A 25,483-nucleotide genomic window follows, 5' to 3' on the forward strand; every position below is an offset into this window, starting at 1 on the left:
GGACTACAACGACTACACAGTGACAGGACTAAGCTGGCGGTGGTTCTTCAATCCCTTCAAATTAGTGATGTGTTTTTTGCTGAGAATGTTTCATTTTTCTAGTTAGAAAAGATAAGTCTCTCAACAACAAAATTCACTACTAATTCTTTACACATTGCATTTCAACTAAGGCAACTGAAAAGCACAGTTTTGGTTTTGTTTTGGTGGTGGTGTTTTTTTTTTTAACCACAAGGGTTGCACTTCTCAGCCTATAAAAACACATGAGATCATGATGGCGAAAAACTGTCAGTATTTATCTTTTTCATTCAGAAGGCAGCATGATTTAGTTGAAAGACCTCCTCGGCCTCTGGAATTAGAAGAGCAGTTGTTAGCCCACCTCTTAGCAGTGATATTAAAGAGTTAACTTTCAGGAATCAGGGAGGGTCCAACGACTTCTCCAGGCTTGCTTCTGTAGACTGGCTGTTCCCTCTACAGAGGACAGAGTCTCAGGAGGGTAGCAGTGCCCTGGACCAGAGGAGACAGCACTAGCTAAGCCCTTTCCTTGGGAAATGCCTACTTCTTTTTAGTCTAGGCTTTTCTTTGGTGTCATCTATAATTCTTTTCCTGGTTACACGTTACTATGACATTTCACTTCACTGAGGAAACCCTCTCACACTTAGAGTGGATCTATCGTTGATGAACGTATATCCAGACCTTATCTGGCCTGGTGCCTGATCTGCAAAATGCATGGGAAAATCAGTAATGATCTAGAAGAGCAAACCGGCTGTGGCCTTATCTCAATCACAGGGCCCCGGCTTGGTCACGGGGATGGAGAACTGGCAGGGGAAATTCCAGGCCTTATCATAACGCTCATTGCTGTAGCTGCCTCGTTGCTTCCTTCCTTAATATGCAATTAAGGACTGACTTTGTAAGAGACAAACACCATGTCAGTTTTATGATAGTCAAAGCCTATAATCTGAACATGTGTTTTCCCAGCTGGGCTCGAGAGCCTGGTGGCAAGAGTGTGGCCCTCAAGTCAGTTTGTCCTTCGATTCAAATCCTGGCTCCATCTCATCACAGCACAAGACCTTGGCCATTTACCTACTCTTTCTAACCTTTTACACCCTCTGTAAAATGAGCACATAGTAGTTCATAGAAATGATGGTGAGAATTGAAGAAAATATATATAGTCCTTACCATACGATAAGCACACTCTATGCTTTAGCTGTTAGGAGGAGGGTGAGGAATATTCTTCGTCAGGCATTGGGCTAATTAAGCTAAGAAAATTATTTTAAGCCCACTCCAGTGGTTTTCGGATGTTAATATAGATAGCCATCACCAAGAATAATTTTTTTTAATGAAAATTCCCAGACTCTACCCCCAGACTTTCTGCTTCAGTAGTCAGTGGCAGGGCCCAGGAGTCAGCCTCATTAGCAACAGCTATATGGCAGCATCCTGACGCAGGTGATCTGCGGGCACTTTTGAAAATTACCTTTCGTTTCGCAGGCACCTGGATGGCTGAGTCGGCTCAGAAGCTGCCTTCAGCTCAGGTCATGATCTCGAGGTCCTGGGATCCAGTCCCAAGTGGGGCTCCCTGCTTGGAGGGGACTCTGCTTCTCCTTTTCCCTCTGCCCCTCCCTCTGCTCATTCTCTCTCTCTCTCTCTCTCTCTCTCTCAAATAAATAAAATCTTAAAATAAATAAAAAAATAAAATTACCTTTCATTTTGATATCATTTCAAATTTAGAGAAAAGCTGCAAAAATAGCAGAAAGAACTCATGCTTTACAAAGATTCGTCAATTTTTATTTTGCTACATTTACTATATCACTCTCTTTTTTCTCTATTTGTCTCTAGAAAATTTTTTTCTAAATCATTTGAGAGTAGGTTGTACATCATACCTCTTTACTCCTTAAAACTTCAGTGTGTATTTCCTAAAAATAAGAATATTCTCTTTACAGGGACACCTGTGTGTCTTGGTGGACTAAGTGTCTGCCTTTGGCTCAGGTCATGATCCCAGGGTCCTGGATCTGGTCCCCAGTCAGGCTCCTTGCTCAGCAGGGAGGCTGCTTCTCCCTCTGCCTGTTCCTCCCGCTGCTTGTGTGCTCTCTCTCTCTCCCTGAAAATAAGCCAATAAAATCCTTAAAAAATAAAAAGAATATTCTCTTTACATAAGCACTGGTCAGTTATCAAATTCAGGAAACTCAACATTGATTGGATACATTTATCTAATAAACAGTCCATATTCCAATTTCATCAGTTTGCCCCAATATGCATTTTCTCATATCTTTTTCTCCCCATACAGGATCCAATCCAGTACATACTGCATTATGAGTGACATGTCTTTTGTCTCCTGCAATCCAGAACAGTGCCTGTGCCTGCAATCCAGAACAGTGCCTATCTTTACTTTATGACATTGACTTTTTTTTTTTTTTTAAAGAACACAAGCCAATTATTTAATAGAACATCCCTTATTGTGGCTTTGGCTAATGTTTTCTAGTGATTAGATTTGGGTTATCTATTTTTGGCTAGAATCCTACATAAGTGAGGTGTCCTTTTCAGAACATCTCCTCCGGAGGTGACACACGATACCCGATTGCTTCTTATTGGCGAGACAGACCTCACTTTGAGAAATACTTGAGCAACCACCGTCCGTTCCAAGAGGCCTCAGAACCTGAAGTGGTCAGACAAGGACTCAGGATGGATACTATTCTGAATTTTCTGATTGTGGATTTGTTACGGGACTTCTCTGTCCATTGCCTTGGTAGCTCAGGAGGTCACATATTCAACACACTACTATTACCTTCAAAACCACAACATATCTTTATGTTGAAGTTACACAATTTCCTACCTCTACTCCCCATTGCTTTGATTTTTTTTTTTTTTAAAGTAAGCTCTATGCCCAACAAGGGGCTTGAACTCGTGAACCTGAGATCAAAAGCCACAGAGCCCTGTACTCTAGTAAGTAAGCTAGCCAGGTGCCCCCCAACCCCCACCTATTTTCACTGGTAGTAACTCTGGATCATGACTTCTATTCTGTGGTTAATGCGGATGATCTAAATGATGTATCACGTAACATAACTAGATGCACCCATGCTCTTGGTGGTAGTTTGGGGCTAGTGGAGAAAACTTAATTTCTGGCATCACACATTTTACAATGACATATCAGCTTCCTCTTTGGTGGTGTGCTTGGAAATGCTCACTTATTCTTCCATTACCTCTAAAACATGAGGCATGAACTGTAACTGCTGTTTTATTACTGATGGAAGATGATGTTAGTCTTTAAAAGGCTGGCATATCTTGTGACGCTGGTGACATAGTTGGTTAAGCATTGTAGCCTTGGTTTCAGCTCAGGTTCTGATGTCAGCCCCACATCAGGCTCTGCACTCAGCAAGGAGTCTCCTTGAGTTTCTCTTTCTCTTTCTCCCTCTCTCTGCCCTTCCCCCACATTCTCTCTCTTTCTCTAAAATAAATAAACAAATCTTTAAAAAATAAATAAGTAGGGTGCCTGGGTGGCTCAGTGGGTTAAGCCTCTGCCTTCAGCTCAGGTCATGGTCTCAGGGTCCTGGGATCGAGCCTATCAGGCTTTCTGCTTGGTGGGGAGCCTGCTTCCCCCTCTCCGTCTGCCTGGTGCTCTGCCTACTAGTGATCTCTCTCTCTGTCAAATAAATAAATAAATTAATTAATTAATTAATAAAATCTTTAAAAGAAATAAGGAAATAAAATAAATTTTAAAAATAAAAAATAAAAAGCCGGCATTTCTTGAGATCAGCCGCATGTCAGCCGCCACGTAACATCTCACAACAACCGGAGAGGAATGTTTCTACAGACAAGGAAACAGAATTACATAACTCACTTGGCAGCAAACTACTAACAAGCAATGGAACAAGGATTTAGTCTTGGGTCTAAATGAACTCTTAAATCTACTGTTTACAGGTAATGCCAATAAAATGCAATGGTAAAGATAGAGTGAGCAACCTCAATTCACAAATTTCAGAATGCCAGAATTAGGCCTGTTTCTCAACATTGAAAGGGCAGCTTCAGGTCAAATGAGAGCAGCACCTTCGAAAATGGCCAGGAAACCCGAGGGACTTTTACCCCGCAGGGCCCTTCAGGAGCAAACTGGACGTATCGTAACAGATTCTTCCAAAAATTTTGAAAATACAGTTGAAGTCCCCGTGTTCTTGCCTGCCTCTCACCTCCCCTCCTTCTTCCTCTCCGTAGATTACTATTATTGTGTTTTTATACTTTGCATAAATAATGTCATTACAAATATAAATCATATAATTGAATACAAAAATACTATGTTATATGTAAATATGTACAACTTGGTGCTGCCACCAAACATGTTTTCAAGACCTAGCATTTCTAGCAAAAGTTGGTCTAATACACAATGTCTAAATACACATTTTTTAAAAAGATTTTATTTATTTATTTGACAGAGATCACAAGCAGTCAGAGAGAGGAGAAGGGAAGCAAGCTCCCTGCTGAGCAGAGAGCCCAATGAGGGACTCGATCCCAGGCCGTGGGATCATGACCTGGGCGGAAGGCAGAGGCTTTAACCCACTGTGCCACCCAGGCGCCCTAAATACACATTTTTAAGCATTCATGTTAATGATCATGTGGCATGAATTCCTGCAATTTATTTATGTGTTCTCCTCATGAAAATTATTTGGTTTATAAGGGGTTTTCTGGGATGTTAGGATTGATTGGAAAATGCCTTTAACATTGGAGAGTAACATTATGAATAAAGCCCCCAAAGAGAAAGAGGAGAAAAGATGGGCGGAGCTGGCATTTAGCATTAGAAAGACTCTTTCCCTTGAGCTTCAAGGTCTGAAAAAGACATTATTCATTTCAATAACTCCGCATTAGGAAAAAAGAGGTAAGTGTCAAAATAGATGCTATACTAAAGACTAATTAACGTTTTATGTATTCTCAGATGTGCAAGTTGTCCTTATTTATTTACTTAATAAACAAGCTTAATTTTTAAAAATATTTTTTTTTTATTTATTTGACAGAGAGGGAGAGAGAGAGATCACAAGTAGGCAGAGAGGCAGGCAGAGAGGGGGAAGCAGGCTCCATGCTGAGCAGAGAGCCCTATGCGGGGCTTGATCCCAAGAACCTGAGATCATGACCTGAGCTGAAGGCAGAGGCCTAACCCACTGAGCCACCCAGGCACCCAAACAAGCTCAATTTTTTTTTTTTTTTTTTTTTAAAGATTTTATCTATTTATTTGACAGACAGAGATTACAAGTAGGCAGAGAGGCATTCAGAGAGAGGAGGAAGCAGGCTCCCCGCCAAGCAGAGAGCCCGATGCGGGGCTCGATCCCAGGACCCTGGGATCATGACCTGAGCCGAAAGCAGAGGCTTTAACCCACTGAGCCACCCAGGCACCCAAACAAGCTCAATTTTTTTGAGCAGGTTTAGGTTTCAGCAAAGTTGAGCAGGAAGTACAGAGAGTTTCTGTATAACCCCTCCGCTCACACATATACCTCCTCCTACGGTATCAATATCATACACCAAGGTGGTACCTTTGTTTTATTATATAGATGAAATTATGTTGACACACCATTGTCCTCCAAAGTCCATAGTTGACACTGGGATTCACTCTTGGTGTTGTATCTTCAGTGCATTTTGGTAAATGTATAATGGCATGTACCCACCCTTGTAGGATCACACAGAAGAGTTTCACTTGGGCATAAAAATCCCCTGTGCTCTCCCTATGCATTCCTCCCTCTTCCCAACTCCTGGCAACACTCATCTTTTTATTATCCACATAGTTTAACTGGAATTACACAGTATATATGTAGCCTTTTCAGATTGGTTTCTTTCACTTAGTCACACATGTTTAAGTTTCCTCCATGGGGGAAAACTCCATGACTTGATAGTTCATTTCTTTTTAGTGCTAAGTAATATTCCAGAATTGTCTAAATGTACCACAGTTTATTGATTCACCTACTGAAGGACATTTCAGTTGCTTCCAAGTTAGGACAATTCTGAATAAAATTTCTATAAATATCCATGTATAGGGTTTCATGCGTCTCCGGGAGTACAACCCTTTTCAGTAAATACCAAGGATCATGATTTCTGGATTGTACAGTGAGAATGTGTTTAGTTTTAAGAAAATGTCAAACTGTCTTTCAAAGCAGCTATGCCATTTTACATTCTTACCAGCCCTGAATGAGAATTCCCATTTATCCACATCCTCAACAGCATTTGGTGCTGTCAGTGTTTTGGACTGTGGTCCCTCTAATAGTTATTAGTGGCATTTCATTATTGTTTTAATATGCAAATCCCCAATGCACATGAGCGTTATCTTTTCATATGCTTACTTTCCATCTGCATATCTACTTCGTGAGGTATCTGTTCACATCTTTTGCCCAATTTTTCATTGGATTTTTTGCCTTTTTTTTTTTTTTTTGCTGAGTTTTTTTATAGCAATCCTTTATCAGACGTGTTGTTTGCAAATATTATCTCCCCCTCTGGCTTGTTCTTCTCTTTCTCTTTACACTGGCATTCATAGAGCAGAAATTTTTTAGTTTTAATGAAGCCCAGCTTATCACTTATTTCTTCCATGCATGGTGCCTTTTGCATTGTGTCTAAGAAGTCATCATCCAACCCAAGGTCATCCAGATTCTCTCCCATATTATCTTCTAGAAATTTTAGAGTTTTGTGTTTTACCTTGAGGTCTTTTATCTATTTTGATTAATTTTTGTGAAAGTTGTAAGGTCTATGTCTAGATTCATTTTTCTCTACATAGATGTCCTATTGTTCTAGCACCATTTATGGAAGAATCTATCTTTGTTCCATTGTACCATCTTTACTCCTTCATCAAAGATCAATTGATGATATTTATGTGAGTCTATGTCTGCACTGTCTATTCTGTTTCATTGATCTAACTTTTTTTTTTAACCTATGCTTCACTGTCTTGATTTCCATAGCTGTAAAATAAGTCTTAAAGTTGTGTAGTGTCAGTACTTTGACTTTATTCTTTTCCTTCAACATTGAGTTGATTATTCTGGGTCTTTTGTCTCTCTATGTAAATATAGACTCAGATTTTTGCTATCTACAAGATAACTTGCTGAGATTTTGACTGGCATTTTTTTCTTGTCTAATTGCATTATCTTGGACTTCCTCTCTACTAAGTCCCTTAACATCACCTAGTCAGTTTCCATCTTCCAAAATGTTGTTGACATCTCTCATTTGCTCTGGTCTCCATACTTGTTCTCTTTTTCCTTGTGGATTTGTATCTTTTTTAAAAAGATGTTTATTTTATTTATCGTTAAGTAAGCTGTATCCCCACTGTGAGGCCAAAACTCACAACCTCACAATCAAGAATCTCATTGCTCTACTGACTCAGCCAGCCAGATGCTCCAATTTTTTAATTTTTTAATTTTTTTTGGAGGGAGAGCGAGTGAAACATTGGGGGGGGGGGGCGGGTGCAGAAGGAGAGTTAGAGAGAGGTAGTTTCTACACCCTGCAGGGAGCATGAGGCAGGGCTCGATCTCGCGGCTCTGAGATCATGATCAGAGCTGAAATCAAGAGTTGGGCACTTAACCAACTGAGTCACCCAGGCATCCCTGTATTTTTTTAAAATCCCCCCCTTTATCTTTTTAGTGAGATTCTGGAAAGAGAACAGACATAAATGAATATGACTGCTTCATTAGGTTACCCAGAAGTGTATTTATTTTTCACACATTATCACTTTAAAAATTATGGCTAAGGGACCAAAAAAGCTGCAAGTTGCAGGGCTTCTTTGAACTTTTAAGTAGGTCTGATACCTATGATCTTTATAAACTCTTCCTAGAGATAGAATCCCAAATGAATACTATATTCATCCCAAATGACACTATATCGACCTTTTCACATTTTTTATGTACAAAAACATAAATTAATGGGTAATTACGCGCTTTACAAATGGATTTACAATGGGAAATAGTTAACTCTCCAGGGATATCTAAAGTAAAATTTTACGGGCAAAAACTCAATTCATAGCTAATGGGAACATAATCATTATATATAATATAGTGTACTTACACCTTTTTGCTAGCCAAGTCACTAAGCATATTCTTTGATTTGGAAGCTGGAGTTTAGTGAGTGGCACCAACATTTTAATCAGTGGAAAATGCAAAGAGGAGGACACACAGAAAGAAAATAGGCCATGAGAAGGACTGGACAACAAAGTAGAATGCAGCCACAGGTGAGAGAAGGCCATTGAGTAACTGGTGAAAGGTACCACTAAGATAATGTGAAAAGAATGTTGGGTTCTCACTCACTGTAATGGACATAGTGATGGAGGGATTAAGGAAAGGGAAGGGGGAGGGTGGACCAAACAACTGCTGTGGACATGAGTCTAGTGTCCTGTTATGGTCAAGGGCATGACTGTGATGGAACAAAGAGTTTCCAAGTCATAAGACATGCTGGATTTGAATAATGGGTTGTAGATCAAGAATGTCCTACATTAAAATAAGAATGGCAAAGACAGCCAACCTAGAGAATTTAAGGGGGGAAAAAATAATGAAAGTAGATTTGATGAGGATCAGAAGAAAGGAATTCTTCCAAGTAGATTTCAGAATTTCAAAAGCACTGATATTCCAAAAGGGGGTTGCAGGTTGGCAGAGGGGGATGAAATGTGTCATCCTGAGCAAGGAAACAGCATAAATGATGCCATCAAGGACAAACCGAGCGAAAACGTAATGATAAGGGCCTTATAAAACAATATAATAACTAATGTTTACTCAGCATTTACTATATGACAAGCACAATGCTAAATATCATACCATTAACACATTTCCTCTTCAGAGCTCCCTGTGAAGTAGAAACTATTTCCTGATTGATAGACGAGGAAACCGAGGTTCCGTGACTTTAAATGATTTGCTTAAGCACACATGAACTCTAGTTTGTTTGATTCCAGAGTTGGAGCATGGATTTGTAATTCCTAGTCTCAGTAATAATCACTATTTCCTAAATATCATTTATGTGTCAGGCATGTTTTATACTTATCTTTATTTCTCGCTACAGCTCTGAAGTAGATTTAAATACTACCTAGGTATTAAAAAGGTATCATGCCTTCTTAAATATTAATAGTAGCCTTGAAACAATCCTGTGAGGTAGTTATACAGATATTTATAGGATATTACTTGATCAATTATTAATAGTATTTTGATGGAGATTAACATTCAAAAGTATGAACAGTTGATACTGAATTCCCTCAAAAGCAAACCACCTTTAGCATCTGTTTCATCTCCCCTTCCTCCTCCTACTCCTCTTCTCCTCCTCTCCTTCTTCCCCACCTCTCCGGGTCCTAGGAAATCACAGTGCACTCCTAGACCCAGTCTAGCTGCTGCTTCTCATACTCAGATCTGGAGCCCATCCTAACCGAGGCAGGGAGTTTGTCTTAGTTTATCTCAGCTGCTATAACAGAGTACCAAAGACAAGATGGCTTATAAACAACGGGAACTTGTTTCTCACAATTCTAGAGGCTGGGAAGTCCAAGATCAAGGGGCCGGCAGCGTGAGTGTCTGGTGAGAGCCTGCTTCCTGGTTCATAGACAAGCCGTCTTCTCACTATGTTCTCACCATGATGATGGAAGGGCTAGGTTGCTCTCTGAGGTCTCCTTTGTAAGAGCACTAATCCCATTCTTGAGGACTCCACTAACCTCCCAAAGGTTCCCCTCCCCAATATCATCACATTAGGGACTAGGATGAATTTGAGGGGCGGTGGGTAGGGGAACACACAAGCATTCAGTCTATAGTAGATTTCAGTATTTGCAGGCTGAGTCTGCCCTCATAACCTCATCTCATGGAGCTGAGAAGCAAATCCGCCCTCTAAGACCTAGAGTCTGGCTCCCTAGTCATGGCTTCTGGGTGCCTGTGTGACCTGCCCATCACCCTATTCCTTTGGTTTCTGGGAAGTCCCCAGACTCAGTGTACCCGAGGAATGCATGGAGGGTGATTGGGCTGATCTGTGAGGCATACCTCTCTTAGTGCTTGACCCACACCACCCTTAGTCCTGAATCTTGACACAGATCCTGCCCCTGACCTCAGTGCTGAGACTGCAAATCAAAGGTCAGCCCAGTTGGAACTACACATTTCATGGTTAGGGTCATGGTTCTCCAGACTTTGAGCTTTTGCTGCAATCACAATCTCCTCTCACTGTGCTCCCTGCCCACCCCCAACCTACCTCCAAGTGCCAAGTTTTCTGAAATTGTGATTAAAGTACCAGGCTTTGTGGGCCTTGTGCCTACTGTGCCCAGTTGGCCTCCATCCAAAGCAGTATGCTGCAGCAAGGGAAGACCTGGAGGTAGATTTCCCATAAAGCTTGTTCAAGTGCTTACACTTTAGGATGTCTGTTAGCACTAGGTGGTACAGAGCATCCTAGATGACGAGAGAAAGCCAGGTTGTTGTCAAAAAGAATTTTATGCTGGTAAATTGCCTACAGTGATCTCAAAAGAAAGGAATATGAATCTCTAAGACACAAGTATTTTGTTGTAATTTCTTTTCCTCATTCTAAATAATATTCGCTTCTGTATCTTATTTTTACATTTGTATTATTTTTCTAGAAGAGTGACCACCAAATTTTATAAGTCTCAGTCCCAACAAAACCTGGATCTGCCCTTGGGAAGACCCATATCCAAACCTCATCTCCAGAGACTGATTTCATTGATCTGGGGCAGTAGATCTCAGCTGAGGTAAAATTTTTCGGCCCAGTGGATATCTAGCAATATCTAGAGACATTTTTAGTCATCACAACTGAGAATGGGGAGAGGTTTGCTCTTGGCATCAATGGGTAAATGCCAGATTGCTGTAAAACAGCCTGCAAAACACAGGACAGCCCCACAACAAAGAATTATCTGACCAAAAATGTCAATGGTGTTGCAAGTGAGAAGCCCTGATCTAGGATGAGTCTTTGAGCATCAGCATTTTTCAAAATCTTCTCAATTAATATGAGTATACAAAAGGGGTTGCCAACAACACTTCCAGAGAAAATAATAGCTAACCTTTACTACCGAGTACTTGCCGTGTGCCAGTCATTGTTCTAAATGAATGAATTCCTTCAGTTTCTGAGTAAGCCCTATTAGTATTGCTATTGTTCCCATTTTACAGATGAGGAAACTGAGGAACAAATATTAAGAAACATCCTGAGTCTCAACCCCACACAGTTGGGCTCCAAAGGCTGGGAAGTTAACTACCATTGCATACCTGAACCTCCTGGACTGACTGGCTTCATCCAGCTAGAGCTCTCTATGAGAGAAAGGAGTGAGGGTCCCTGTAGCTCCCTGCCTACCCCCAACACTTAGAAATGAAAATGAGAAAATGTCTCAAAGTAGATACAGCTGAGGGCGGTGGGGGAGAGGTACTACAGAACCATTTTGGAGTATGTGTCAAAGGACAGTAGTTGGGTATTTGTTCCACTTTCTCAGATATGTATGTATCTAGTTCAATTTGATGAATTTTCCTAAAATGAAAGTTTAATCTAGATAGGGTAGACCCCTGTTCAGGTAAGAAAAAAAAAGTGCCCATCAGACTGTATGTAAGTAATAGTAATTGTTGCTCCCTTCACCATCTCTCTTGCACGGTAAGAGTAATGGGCTATGTGGCAACGTGGCTTTCACAGATGGCCATATTTAATTGAAAGCCATGCCCAGCAGCTGCTGGAAATGCTGACTATCAGACTGGGAAAAGTACTGCCAAATGGGAGGAATGCAGACAAGGTCTGTGGCAAAATGATAGAAATACATAAAGTGAAATGACTCTCTCTTTATTCTCTGTTACAAAATGCTCAAGCAGAAAAGGAAAGTACCAGCAGACTTCGTTTTGTATTTCAATTCCATAACACCGAGATGATGAAGATAGTTGCTGCCTTCAGGGCAGGGGATGTGGTGGGGATAAGGCCAAGATGCAAATATTTCTAAAATAAAACAGACCACAGAAAGAGGTCTATCCCGTGCTTGGAAAAGAACCCCAAGCCCCACATGAGAACCATGCCACGGCCAACTCCTTGGCCTCAGCCCAACAAGACCCTGAGCAGAGAATTGAGTTCTGCCGTACTTGGATTTCTGATTTTTGGAAACTGTGAGATAATAAATTTGCATCATTTTCAACTGCTAAGTTTGGGATGATTTTTTACACAACACCAGGGAACAAATACACGGGATTACAATGGTTGATTTTTTTTTCTTTTTTGACAGAGGGAGAGAGATCACAAGTAGGCAGAGCAGCAGGCAGAGAGAGAGGGGGAAGCAGGCTCCCCGTTGAGCAGAGAGCCCAATATGGGGCTCGATCTCAGGACCCTGAGATCATGACCTGGGCTGAAGGCAGAGGCTTAACCCACAGAGCCACCCAGATGCCCCCAATGGTTGATTTTTGAATGCCAAACCAACCTTACATTCCTGGGATAAACCCTATTTGGTCATGATGTATTATTATACTTTTATAGTATTAGATTTGATTTGCTAAAATTTTGGTCAGAATTGCTTATATATGTTCATAAGGGGCATGGCTTAAAGTAAAAGAAGAAATCTGAAGGAGAAAGAAATGGAAGATGAGAAAGGAAGACATTATAGATGAAAGAACAATTTAAGTAGAGGTAGGGAAATAATTAGAATAAGTTTGGAAAACAATCCAATGGGTTTTTTGGTTTGGGTTTGGGTTTTTTTTTTTTTTAAGATTTGATTTATTTATTTGATAGAAATCACAAGTAGGCAGAGAGGCAGGTGGGGTTTGGCGGGGGAGAAGTAGGCTCCCTGCTGAGCAAAGAGCCCGATGTGGAGCTCGATCTCAGGACCCTGGGATCATGACCTGAGCCAAAGGCAGAGGCTTCAACCCACTGAGCCACCCAGGTGCCCCTGGGTTTTGTTTTGTTTTGTTTTGCTTTTTTAGAAGATTTTGTTTATTTATTTAAAAGAGAGGGGGGCGTGCCTGTGTGGCTCAGTGAGTTAAGGCCTCTGCCTTCGGCTCAGGTCATGATCCCAGGGTCCTGGGATCAAGCCCCATATCGGGCTCTCTGCTCAGCGGCGAGCCTGCTTCCCTTCCTCTCTCTCTCTGCCTGCCTCTCTGCCTACTAGTGATCTCTGTCTGTCAAATAAATAATAAATGGAACCTTTTTAAAAAAGAGAGAGAGAGAGAATGTGTGTGCAGGTGCATCTGTGAGCAGAGAAAGAAGAACAGGGGGAGGGAGATGGAGGGGAAAGAGTCTTGAGCAGACTCCTCACTGCGCATGAAGCATTACCTGGGGCTTGATCTCATGACCCTGAGATCAGGACTGAGCGGAAACCGAGAGTGGGCACTTAACCAACTGAGCCACCCAGGCGCCCCAACAATCCAGCATTAAATTTGGCTGGATAATTAGAGATAGGAAATCAAGTGGTGGAGAACGCAGCTGCAAAACTCAGGAGCAGAATGCATGCTTAATTTGGGAGAGGAAGTCAAGAGTCACTGAAAGTCACTGAGGGCCATAACGGCATGAGTGAGGCATAGCAGTGTGCAGTTTGTAGTGCACCACGCAAAACCCGAAGGACCGTAGGGAAGCCCTTGCAATTGTCTGGTTAGAGGTCACCAGAGCCTAAACCTGGGCATGGTGGCAGGGAGGAGGGAACGCAAGAGACAGAGGAAGAGATCAAGCCTATAGCATCAGCCTAGATGTTGGATTGGCTCCACTCCCTCTTTGGACACCTGAAGAAAGAACACCAGCAGGCCCAGTCATCTAGTCCAATCATCTAGTGATTGGGACCAAGCACTGAAGGCAAACCTGAACATTCCTGATCACCTGCAGGCTGGGATCCCTATGTTCCCACTGGTCCCAGGCCTGGCTGGTTGACCCCAGACCGGACAGTTATTAACCGTGGCCCAGGAAGCCCAACCCAGAAGAACGCCAAGAAACCGGTTTGAGTGGGCTGTCTGTTCTGGCATGGTAGGTGATTCAGCTTAATAAACGAAAATGAGAGAGGGGACAGGGGGCTCAGGGAGCAGAATTGTCTTCACTCAGTAGGGGCTTGAAGCATCTGTCTTGGGTTGGTAGTCTCCATGCAAGGTCAGAAGCAGAAGCCGACAGAAAGGACTTTCTTGAATCTTGGCCAGCTGTTTCAGGTCATTATAATTCAGTGGCTCTTAGAATGGCGGGGTCCTAACAAATAAGAATTATTGAGTAAGACCAATCTCTATATTTTATCGCTTAGGAAAATGAGGTCCTACCCGCAGAAGGGTTAGAGTGCTTTGCTTTATTTAATTTTGCCTACTTGAAGTAATGTTTTTAAACCTCGACACAGAATGTTGTGTGTTGGAGTATACAGATTCATGCAAAGCCCTGGGACCGAATCCATTTTTCAGCTTCTAAGCAGGTTTTTGCCTTCCCTGTGATAGAGAATTTAAAGGGCGTAACAGCAGAATTATAGAGTGGACAAGGGGACATGTTGCTGATTGGAGGGTAAATCCAGGGAAAAGCTGTTTCCTTCAGCCTGGAGGCATCTTAAACAGGAGGATAAATCTCAAAACGAATAGTGATATCCATTGATTTGCCAGAGAGTGGACCCACATATACTTTCTCCATCTGCTCTGATCCCAGGAAGGCAGCTAAGTTCACTAGCCCTGACACAACCTGGCTTCATAGGAACCCAAACAATTGAAAATGGAAGGTGCTGTCTCAGCAAAGTGTCATGTAGACTCAGAATTCTCAGGTGACCTGGACCAAACTGGGATTGTCGGGACCTGACCAGGGATGGCTGGGGCAGGTAAACCAGTCCCTGGGGCAGTAAGCCAATGTATCTGCAAGGCCCCTGGGGGCAGTGCTCCCAGGGCTGTCAGGGGCTTTCTAACCTTAGAGCACTATATTGGAGCTGGAAGTGATTGGTCATTGGGACCGCAACTCTGGAAGTGCTGGGGAAGGAGACAATTATGGGTCTCTTATCTTCTCTCATCTGCTCTCCTCTCCTTCGCCAGCAGCTGGCAATGCAATGTGCAAGTCCATCACTTTTGCTCTTCTAAAGCAAGGGTGGGGGACTTGCACAGACTCAGAGACCAACTGCCTTAGGAAGCTTTCCTTTTCCCCCATCAGATGGGATCCCTCCACCTCCTGAGTACTCGTCCCAATGCATCAGTACCTTCATTACAGCAACATGGCGTCACACCGCACTTTGCATGACGGTGTTATTCCCCCTCATCATGGACACTGCAGTGCACCACCCAGATCCCCACCCGACAGAGCCAGGGCATAAATCCTTCCAGCTTCTGGGGATGTTGCCTGCTGCAAGCTCATTGCTGAGTCCCTCCCCAGGAAATTTCTTCCTGCAAAGGGAATCCTCTCATCCAAGCTTACTCTCCCTCCCAGGGAGGAAACCTGCACCCAACGACATCGTACAAAGACGCATCTCCCCTGTCTTAATTCTGGACCTCTCTGAAGGGCCATCTCCGCTTCAGAGCTCCTGTGGGACCATATTCCAGTTCAGCTCCCCCTTTTGCCAAATCCTACACAGGTGTTGTTCTTGAGGACACTCCCTGATAAACTTCCGGCTCCTCAATCTCCATCTCCGACCCAGGAAACCCAACGGACAATACCCCTTTGAGACAGGAAGCTTACTGAGGACGAGTTGTCAAATTCTTTGTATCCCCCTTCCTCTTACATCCTGCTCCATCTCCCTGGTACTCAGCACAGCGCTGAACAGCCTTCGGATGGATGGGACATGGATGATGACTTGCACAAAAATTGGACAAGGACCATCTATTTCCCTCTCCCTTTGGATCCAAAGTAAACACTGAATATCTTCTTGTCTCTAATATGCAAAATATTCATAGAATTGACAAAGAATACAAATTATATGCAATCTAAGAATTCCTTCTGTGAAGTGTTTCCTGAGGAAATTCACGTTTTAAAATCCAGAGAATGTTTGTTTATTTTTAAAATGAGAGAAGTGTAGCCCAGGCTCATTTTAATCTTTCTGCTTTAGGTGAGCAGGCCTCAGGGGCAATCAGGAGAGGCAACATGTAAGTCTACTTGGTTTCTGGCACCCTGGTGAAATTCTCACTGCTGATGAAAAAAGTCAACAACCTATTCCAGTGATTCTGCAGACATTTTAGAAAGATCTAAAACCCTCCCTTGTTTAGCTCAATGATAATTTTGGCTAAGTGCTTATTAGAGGCAATGCTTATAGCCTAATTGGGGCTGTATTTCTGTTCTAATGGGTCCCAGTCAACGTTCCCAGCAAGAGGTTGTAAGGCAGATCCCCTGGTGGGTTGGCATTTTACTCTTCTAACAGCCTTCTGTTCTGTTTGATTAGCTTTGTGGTCCTTCTTGCTGTGGCTGCCCTTCCTAACCCTTGGGGGGAAGCCAGAGGACACTTGTTTGAACTGGCTTCTGGATTACACAGATCCAGGAGGTTAAAGTTTACAGTTGGACTACATGTTAACATTGACTTTTATATCCCCAACCATCAAGCAGCAAGGCTGACTTGAAAACGTTTGAATGAATGAATGAACAGACCAAATGATGACTATCATTTCCTGGATCTTGAAACCCCAAAGATGGGTTAATCTGGCAAGCATGATGCCTTTTGTCCTTCTTTACAACTTGAGATCCTTAATTCTTCATCCAGAGTACCATGACCTTCATAGATTTTTCTCTGCTGTACTTTTTTCCTTTTCAAAGGCAAACAGCAACACCAGGCTTCCCAGAGACAGAAGACTCTTACCCTCAATCACTCTATTATGTTGGAGCCCCACCTTGGCACTCCCTGAAGCTCACACCCAGCTCTTCCATTCCCAGGAGGGCCCTCCCCCTACTTCTGGGGTCTAGTTCCATCAAAAACATCCCAGGAAAGGCTGATACCTTCATCCCCAGTCCCAGTACTCTAAGCCAGGTTCAGCGGACAAAGGCCCCTCAGTTCTTCCTTTCCTAACTAGACGTTCCAGGTTGGCAACTCCCACCCCTCATTCCAGTCCCAGGGGAATTAATTCTGTTCTGTTATGTTCATATATTCATCAGACAGGACTTCTATTTTGTGTTTCCCGGAGACTTTTATTTTTTGGTCTTTGAAGTGGCTTTGCATAGCTCTATTCTGCTTAACTGATTTTAATATAATTTCTTTTATTTCAAATCCATGAGGCCCTCCTCATGGCCCATGTCACAGTTAACTTGTTGTCTTCTCTGGGGCCCCCCAAACAGCACGTGAGGGTGGCATTTTTGGGGGGGGCTCACTACTGTTGACTGCTTGTGGGTACAGCCTAGGCTACAAGGTCCACACCCTAGTGAGCTCCTTCTTCTTTTTTCTGATCCCCCCCCCCGCCAGCTTTATTAAGATGTAATTGGAATACAACATTGTGTTAAGTTTAAGGTGCATCATGCGATGATTTGATCCATATGCATATTACGGGATGATCACCACAAGATTAGTTAGCACATCTATTGCCTCACATCATTACCATTTTGTTGTTGTGACTGTGGTAAGAACATTGCAGATTTCGTCGCCTAGCAACTTTCAAATATAAAATACAATTTTGTTAACCATAGTCACCACTTCTTCATTTTAGAGCTGTAAGTTTGTACTCTGGCCAATGTCTACTCACCTTCCCCAGTCCTCAGACCCCATACTCTCTGTCTCTGTGAGTTTGGTTTTTTTAGGTTCTACATACAAGTGAGAACATGCAATATTTGTCTTTCTCTGACCAAATTATTTCACTTAGCATAACACCCTCTAGGTTCAACCGTGTTGTTACAAATGGCAAGATTTCTTTCTTTTTTATGACTGAGTAGTATTTCATTATATACATATATGATATATATACATAAGAATAATTAGACACACACACACACATACACACACACACAATATCTTCATTATCCATACATCCATAGATGGATACTTAAAATGTTGTTTTCATATCTTAGTTATTGTAAATGAAGCTACAATGAACAGGAGAAAATAGATGTCTCTCCAAGATAGTGATATCATCTCCATTGGATATATATCCAGGAATGGGCTTACTGGATGATATGGTAGTTCTATTTGTAATTTCTTGAGGATCCTTCATAATGTTTTCCATAGTGGCTGCACCAAATTACGTTCTCACCAGCAGTGCTCGAAGGTTCCCTTTTCTCCACAACCTCACCAGTATGTGCTATCCTAGTGAGCCAATTTGGAACCTTCTCTGCCCTTCCCTCTCTCCCCAGTTACCTGCTCATTCAACAATCAGGTATGGAGAGCCCACTAAGGTTCAGGTTCAGAGCTATCTTCTTGGGATACAGGATACATACATTTTAGTGGATCCTACCTTCAAGAACACACAGTGAGGGAGTGTGGAAGTATGATGTGGTCAGGGTGATGGAATTACCCATTTAAGAGGATGGACAAGGAGGCCCAGACTAAGGACGAGGAGAATGACCTTGGGAGATTTCCTAAGGGAGGAGACGCCTCCTCCTTCGTCTTAAAGGATTAGTCAGCAGTAGCTTGATGAAGATGAGTGGATGGGAATATTCATTTATGATTCATCCAACAAGTATGTTTGGAGACCTGCCACATGCCAGGCCAAGTTCTAGGTGCTGGGGAGACAGCAATGAACAAAATAGAAAGTTCATACTTGTGGGAAGAAAAAGACTATAATCAAATAAGTAAAATATATACTATGTCATAAGGTGCTAAGAGTTATACAGAGAAAAATAAATTGCATGTAAGGGGTGACTTTTTTTTTAAGATTTTATTATTTATTTGACAAAGGGGGGGGGGGAAGAGGGAGAGGGAGAGAGAGAGAAACTCAAGGAGACTCCTCCATGAGTGCAGAGAGCACAAGCAGGGGGAGGGGCAGAAGGAGAGGGAGAAGCAGACTCCCCACTGAGCAGGGAGCCCCATGTGGGGCTCCATCCCAGGACTCTGGGATCATGACTTGAGCCAAAAGCAGCCACTTAATCAACTGAGCCACTCAGGTACCCTAAACGGGTGACTTTGAAAAATGGTAGTTTTAAATAGGGTAGCTAGGGAGTGCTACTCTGTTTTTACCAATCACATCTTCATTGTGATTTTAACTATTTCAAAGCGCTCTTGCATCTATTAGCTGATTCAAATCTTAAAATAATCCCACGAAGAGGTGGGCAAAATTAGTCTTCTGGTCTCTGTTGCTCCCTGTGATAGTTTGCTAGGGCTGCCATAAAAAGCACCACTTAATGGCTTAAACAATAGAAATGTATTGTCTCATAGTTCTGGGGGCTAGATCACGTCGGCTGGGCTGGCTCCTCCCGAGGGCTCTCATGGAAGCTGCTCTTGGCCTCTCTCCTTGGCTTGTAGATGGCTGCCTTCTCACATCTCAGCCTCGCCATCCCTCTATCTGAGTCTGTCTCTGTGTCCAGATTTCTTGTTTTCATGATGACCCCAATCATACTGGCAGGGGGGCACCCTTATATCCTCATTTTTTTTTTTAAGATTTTAATTTATTTATTTGACAGACAAATCATAAGTAGGCAGAGAGGCAGGCAGAGAGAGAGAGGAGGAAGCAGGTTCCCCACTGAGCAGAGAGCCCGATGAGGGGCTCGATCCCAGGACCCTGGGATGATGACCTGAGCTGAAGGCAGAGGCTTTAACCCACTGAGCCACCCAGGTGCCCCTTATACCCTCATTTTAACTTGATTACCTCTTTAAAGACCCAGTCTCCAAATAAGGCTACATTCTGAAGTACTGGGGATAAAGGTCCAACATATGAATTGTGGTGACAGTGGGAGGGGAAGGACACAGGTCTACACACAACACCCCCCAAATTACTGAACTTCGCATACCACCACCAAGATACATGGAAGCTGGTGCTGACCAGCTCGAAGGCTAAAGGTGCAAGACGACCCGCGCCATCCATGATCACTTGCAATTCATAAGCCTAATTATCTAGGATCATCTATCCAGGACTGAAGGCACATTACATGAAAGGTTCTACTTGACTCACTTGAAAATCCAAAAGGAATTTTTTTTAAAGGACCTGACAAATCTAGGTTGAACTAGATTTTGATTCCAGGATTAGTCACCTCTTTAACTCTGAGAAACCCTGAAAAATCCAGACTAAGCAAGGCCTGGGCAAGCTGCTAAAGCTAAGAAACCAGGCAGAAATAACAAGAGAGTAGGATAGATTAAGAGGTAATGTGAATCCAAGAAGGAATGAGAATAGTGAGAAAAGGGGAAATAAAGAGGTCGGGAGCTGCAAACCCTCCGGTCACCTCAGAAATTACACCTCCTCACTAAAGATTAGGTAACGTGGAAAAGTATTCTGAAAGGTTGAAAGTGCTACAATTATGAAATATTCTTTTCTGAGGTAGAAAAACAATGCATTGTCTCCTCTGGAGACCGGTCCTGCCAGGTTTTCTGGCAGACTACTTCTAATTTTTCCTTCATTTAATTTTTAGTCACAAATAAAATAGCATAACTCTGTGAGTTGCCAACATCCATTTTCATGGCTTTGAGGAGGTTGCTCTTTTTAATTAACTAGAGTGAAAATTTCCAAATCATATTGACCTCCAAGCTAACTCAACTAGCCGTGTCAGGTTGAAATGCTCTGCTTTCTCCTGAGGTCTTGGCATAACTCTTATTGTAGAAGGCAAGAAGGTTGGAATAAATGACCCTGCCTCTCATATCTCACTCCTGCCTTGGTCTAAGTCTCCTGCAAATAGCAATTCATTTGTGTTCCAGAACCTTCCACCCAGTGGTTCTCAAAGGCTACTCAAGGCACACCTGATAGGCCTCAAACTGACCCAAGAAATTTAGTTTTCTCTTTAGTCCTTTGGGACAAACTATTTACAAATCCATATGCTCACTTTTATGGACCTCTAAGACCTATTTACTAATAGCATGCTAAGGGAATTATAAAAGGTTAATATAATTTGGAATTCACAAACCAGAATCAATGAGTTACAAGATTTTATTGAGGATTCTAATTTAATATTCCTCCAAGAAGTCTGGCTTCCAGGGAAAGTTCTGGTGGAACCTCGCCCACATTCTCTGGATGACATTCTCCGGATGGCGCTTTGTCATTCCTCTGTGTCACCATGTGTGAGTCAATGTCTTCAAGTGTGGCCATTCTGACTTTTAATTATAATTTGCTGTTAACTTAGCTTCATCACTATCAAGTTAGTTGTGATTTGTTTGGTTAAAATAACCAGTGTTGCATATTTGCTCCAACTGTATTTTTTGACTTTTAATTTTCCAGTAATTACACATAAAGACAATTATGCATTGCAATTTAAATATGAATCCTTTATGTCCCAACTGGTAAAGCACATGTACACTTAATCTCCCAAAATATACCTTGCAATGGCCCCTCAATAATATTCTTGAATTATTTTTCCATTAGTACATGGGAAAGGAAAGGGTTATTGGGCTATGGACTATTTTGCCCAACATAAATTGAAGGAGGAAAAAGAAAAGGTTGAAAACCACCGCTTTAGACTCTTTAGACTCTACATTTACTGCACATTTTGCAAATAGCTTGTAAATGGCATATGCACATTCATTTCCCTCGGTAAATGCCTGAAAAATAAATATCCACACTTACCTTTCTCCAAACTCTACTCAGCCGCACGCTCACTGTGGTTGTAGCAGGAAGTAATGCAGCTGTACTGACCAGGCAGCAGAGTAGTGACTGGGCGTGGGATGGGGCAAACTTCAGAGCAAAGGTTTCAGGGTAACTGTAAACTGTACATATGATTGGCAGAGTCACAGACAATGCTGAGCTCTGCATGTACGGGCCACAGTTCAAAGAAGTTAAGTTTCTGTTCAGGGCAGTGGTAACTGCTGGTTGCACATCAGTAAATGCCCAGTGTCCGTGAAGGTCCAAAGTGACCTGAGGAGGCAGACTTACTTTAGGGTTCCTTTGGGCATCCAAGTATTCAGGAATCCTCCAGAGTTGGCCCTGGGCTGACTTGAGGCACCATCGTGGTTTCAAATATTTACCCCCCTGTGGACCCACTGAATTTTATTTGTATCTGTTACAGTGTTGTGTTGGGCTTTGTAGTGGTTTAGAAAGATCTAACATCCTCACAGACTTTGTTTCTTTGGGGCAGGACCAGGTTTTACCCATCTTTAGGAGGCAGATTGGCAGAGGGCCAGCCACAGAACCAGAGGACTGGGAAACCTGGAGTGAATCTTGGCTCCACCAGTGATTGACGAAATAAATGATTTTTGGACAAGTAGTGGTACGCAAAGATAGTTTACATTATGATTTAATCCAGAGACTAAAGTAGTTTCTGATGACTTCCCAATCTTTACTCATAAACAGATAGATGGATGGGCAAAGGCCAGATAAAGATCCCTATCTCCACATCCGGCTCTCTGCTCAGCGGGGAGCCCGCTTCCCCCTCCCCCTCTGCTTGCCTCTCTGCCTGTTTGTGATCTCTCTCTCTCTCTCTCTCTCTCTGTCAAATAAATAAATAAAATCTTAAAAAAAAAAAAAAGATCCCTATCTCAATCATTCTCTTTTCTCTCTCTCTCTCTCACTCACACACACACACACACACACACACACAATCAACTCTGTTGTTTTCTGTGATTGCCCTCATTTTATCCTACTATAAATGAGCTTCCTCCATACAAGTGGGGGCAATGGTTGTAAATAACTTTGTTTTCATTAATTTCTGTTTAGCAACCCAGAGGGAAAGAGGATAGTTCTTTCTCCATATCAGTATACATAAGCCCAAAGAAGTCTCTGATTAGCCATATCTGGGTTGTATGCCCACCTTTGTGGGAGGGCGGGAGGGGTTTGTATTGGCCCACCAGGAGATTCTGGTGCAGGGGGAGAGGAAATCCCCAAAGGAAAGGGTCTTTCTAAATGCTGTTACCAAAAATAAGAATTGAGGTTGGGGGAGCTGAACTTGGTCAGACAAAATATCAACCATCTATTTCAATCAGCAGGATGCTATATGTAAGGCAACAGGACCAGGTACCAAAATAGATGCTCCAATGAGCCTGGCCGTGTCTTCCTTTTTTTTGGCAACTTCCCATCCCTCTGTTCTTGGTGTCTCCTACCTCCTTTCTTATGTACTTTTGTCCCAGCCACACCCGAAGTTACTTCTGGGACTGTTGGCAAGCTACCTGGCTTAGCTCCCTTGGAAAGCCAGAGAGAAAATATGCTTTTATTTTGGAATAGAAGGAAAATCAGAAAGCTGTAGTAGTCGAGAAAGGAAAAGTGAGCAGAGAGGCTATGATAAGGCCTACCATCTTGGTGCTTAAGGGATCCCATCAGAATTAGAACCCTGCCCCTAATTCTGATGGGTGCCAACACACAGATTGGCCGGGTTTCTTTTTCTTGTTCTCCTCCTTCCCCTCCTCCTGCTTTTTCTCTGCTCTGCTGTTGCCACCGTAGCAGAGGACTTAAGGCGGTGTTCCTTCCCTTGCCAGAGGCTCAGCACAGGGAGTGCTGCCTTCAAGAGCTGAAGTGTCCAAGCCTGAAGCAGAGAGTGGCTTAACTCAGTCTCAGATGAGGCCTGGGGCTGGAGGGCCTATCATGTTTCCCTCCAGTAACCCGCTTCCTGAGGCTTTGCTTTGAGTCTGTCACAGAGAAGACACCTGTGGAGGAAGGGTTGTTGATGGACCAAGGCTCCTGAGCATGTAGCAAGTTGGCCCTGGGATGATTCAGTGCCAGTGGAAACCATGTCCCCGGGATTGGGAAAAGTCAACATCTGCACCGGGATTTGTCCTGAGTCCTTGCTGATTGTCTGTGTTTTCCACTGGAAGCATACACCCAGGGGGTTTCAGAGAGAAGGAGGTGATCTATGGTTTCCTGAGTTCTTGGCCATGGCTGGGGGCTGACAGGAGGTTGGGCACAGGAGAAAGTCGATGAAGAGAGTTTCAGGACACCCTCCCAGACAGTTGTGCTGTACAGAAAAGAAGATAGGATGTGGAATTAGGAGATCGGAATATAAAGCCTGACTCAGTTTCTCACTCACTGTATGATCTTGGACAAGTGATTTAGCTCCTCTGTGCCTCAGTTTCCTCATCGGAAAAAATGAAGACAGTAATATTTCACAAGGCTGTTGTCAAGATGAAAAAAGCAAATACAGTTCATGTGTTACTCCATTTCTCTTGGTCTACTCCCTTTCCCGGGAAGCTATAGAGTATAATTGTTAAGAGCTCAAGTTCCAATGCCATTTTGAATTACAAATAGAAATATTTAGGTATGGAATGATCAAATGCCTGGGATTTTCTTCAAAATAAGGCAGGGAGTGCAGTCTTGCAGAAAATGAGGTTGATCACAAGTTCATAACTGTTGACGCTAGATGATGGATATGTGGAGCTTTATTATGTAGTTGCCCTGCCTCGCACGTACAAGCAGTCCTCACTATGCATGGCTCTGATACGCATGGATTGCAGTTGCCAGGGTTTCGTTGGGTAACAACAGCCCCTCCACAACACGGTTCAAATTTCAGTTCCTGCAGTATATTCACCATGAGTAATTACATACAGCACCAGCTCCCTGGCCAGCTCTTCAGTGACCAGATCCCTGCATAAAAACCCAACGCACATCACGCACAGTGATCTGTCACATCCCTGCTCTTCAAGACCATCGGTTGGTTATCGGTCACTGCCTATCTGTTGCTCACAAGCAGACAGGAAGGCAGGTGCTGGGTTGCCTCCTTGTCCCCCAGGAATAAACCCATAGGCCATTTTAGAGAAACGGATAATCAAAAGAGAAACTTGGCCAACAGAAGTGAAAATGCACCAGAGAAATGAAAAGCAGTAACATTGCAAGTGAAAAGTGAAATTCGAGCTGAATGGAAATGGAATTCTAGAGGGACAGCCAACCGTGGAGATGTTGGCAGTGTCACCATTCGGGACTGCAGATAGAACCAGAGGAACTCAGGGAAGGCAAAGGCAGGGACATAAGGGGTTGTGACGAAAAGGATGATGGCATCTGAGAGGAAGGGACAGCAGGAAAAATTTTCGTATTGAAGGCACTCTTGGAGGAGTTTCACAACTTTGAAAGTTCAAATGATAAGACATTGGAAGCTGATCCAAACTTAGAAAGAAATATGACAGCTAGCCCAGGCATTAGAAAAATGCTGTTTTGGGCGTCTGGGTGGCTCAGTGGGTTAAAGCCTCTGCCTTCGGCTCAGGTCATACATAATTCCAGGATCCTGGGATCAAGCCCTGCATCGGGCTCTCTGCTCAGCAGGGAGTCTGCTTCCTCCTCTCTCTCTCCCTGCCTCTCTGCCTGCTTGTGATCTCTGTCTGTCAAATAATAAATAAATAAAATTAAAATTAAAAAAAGGAAAAATGCTGTCTGTATCATATGTGATGTGAGGAGAAGGCAAGCACTGTTCAAACTACTCTTGATTTATTCTTCTACAAAGAAATAAAATACTTTATTGGGGGGCGGGGATGAGGGAGAGGGCGAGAGAGAGAATCTCCAGCAAACTCCCTTTTGAGCGCAGGGCCTGAAAAGGAGTTCCAGCTCATGACCCTGAGATCATGACCTGAGAGGAAGTCAAGAGTCCATGGCTTAACTGACTGAGCCGCCCAGGCGCCTCAGAAATAAAATACTTTTATTTCCAA

At 42.9% G+C, this 25,483-nt stretch overlaps 1 protein-coding gene across 1 annotated transcript in view; it reads right to left on the bottom strand.

The window, feature by feature from the left end:
• The window catches only part of LPGAT1 (lysophosphatidylglycerol acyltransferase 1), a 120,110-nt gene extending 98,604 nt beyond the window's left edge, over positions 1-21,506 (bottom strand). Inside the window, exon 1 of the mRNA XM_059145053.1 lies at positions 21,489-21,506. The gene's annotated coding sequence lies outside the window, so the exon portion shown is untranslated. The remainder of the gene's footprint in view (positions 1-21,488) is intronic.
• Positions 21,507-25,483: the final 3,977 nt, after the last annotated feature.

Source organism: Mustela lutreola, chromosome 14, assembly GCF_030435805.1.
Source record: "Mustela lutreola isolate mMusLut2 chromosome 14, mMusLut2.pri, whole genome shotgun sequence".
Taxonomy (NCBI): Eukaryota; Metazoa; Chordata; class Mammalia; order Carnivora; family Mustelidae; genus Mustela; species Mustela lutreola.